We start from the raw sequence: 1,281 nt of genomic DNA on the forward strand, positions 1-1,281 counted from the left end.
TTTTTAATTTATAATTTTAAAGAGAAATTATTAATTTTTTTCTTAAAAATCTTGCAGATAGCCATATAAATTTTTAAATTAATTAAATCATTAATTATATTTAAAAACTATATTTTTATAAAATATAATCGCTATAAATCATTTAAAGAAGAAATATATTCCTTATTTTTAAATAAATATAACTTTATTACTTAAAAAAAATAACAATATTTAAACACATTATAAGAATAAAAATGAAATTTTTAAATGAAAATTTCTTGAATTTTCATTAAAAGTTAAAGCATTTTTCTCCTTTTCACTTTAACAATAAACAAAAAAATCTAATAAAACTGAAAAATAATCATTAAATAAAACAATTGAAAAACTTTTGCAAAAGTGCAAAAAGATCTTAAATATATAAAATAAGTTGTTATAAAGTCTTTATTTAATATATAAAATGAATAAAAATGATAAAAATTGAATAAAAATTGATCAATTTTTGACACATGTTTAAAAACCAACTTACCAAAGAACAATCAGAGGATGTATAAAGTTATTTTTTTTATGTTTTCTGGTAGGGAACAAAGAGGATCTTCAACACTATGCAGCTAGCAACTGGTCGGTGGGTACTTTATCGTCGCATTAAATATTAGTCTGTCCCAAGCTGTAGTGTTGTTCCACGCCGCCAAGCGGTCGTTTATCGTACTGACTGCTCTTCCACCCACACACCATACGTCGAATGGCGTAGCAGCCAAAGCCAATAGCAGCTCTACCAACTTCATTCAATAACACCGTCGAGTGAAGCCACCCCGTCTTCATTGATGCGCTTTTTCTCTCTCCTATAAAATTACTAAGAAAAATCTTCTATAAAATTAAAAAAAATTGTTACTAAAATGAAATGAAAGAAAAAAATTATAAAGTGTAAGAATTTAACTCAAATTGCACAGTAATAATGATATTAAAAAAGTGTCTTTCTTCAAATCGAAAAAAAAACTGTGTGATTAGGGTTTCTCAAACGGGATTCCGGGATCCCGGTTGTTTTTTTAACCCGGGAAATATTCCGGGAAATTTTTCTTATCTCGGGAAATTCCGCAAATTTCTTAAAAATTCACTTTTTTTCTTATTTTGTGTTAAGGTTGAGGANTTATTAAAGAAAATGATGTTTAATTTTCTTCTAATACAGCGCGTAAAAAATATATGTAATAATTTTTTTAATATTTACATAAATTGATATATAAATGTTATATTTTTAACGTTTTTAACATTTTTTAAAGGTGTAACATTATCCTATTAAGCAATGTT

The 1,281-nt window shown here is 25.3% G+C and overlaps 1 protein-coding gene across 2 annotated transcripts in view; it reads right to left on the reverse strand.

Moving 5' to 3' along the window:
* The window catches only part of LOC111612971, a 32,213-nt gene extending 31,486 nt beyond the window's left edge, over window positions 1-727 (reverse strand). Inside the window, exon 1 of one of the 2 annotated variants that reach the window (XM_023354270.1) lies at window positions 506-727. The gene's annotated coding sequence lies outside the window, so the exon portion shown is untranslated. The remainder of the gene's footprint in view (window positions 1-505) is intronic. The other variant, XM_023354276.1, reaches the window with a different exon arrangement.
* Window positions 728-1,281: the final 554 nt, after the last annotated feature.

This window comes from Centruroides sculpturatus, unplaced genomic scaffold (genome assembly GCF_000671375.1).
Source record: "Centruroides sculpturatus isolate CEXI.00-Female unplaced genomic scaffold, Cexi_2.0 scaffold112, whole genome shotgun sequence".
Taxonomy (NCBI): Eukaryota; Metazoa; Arthropoda; class Arachnida; order Scorpiones; family Buthidae; genus Centruroides; species Centruroides sculpturatus.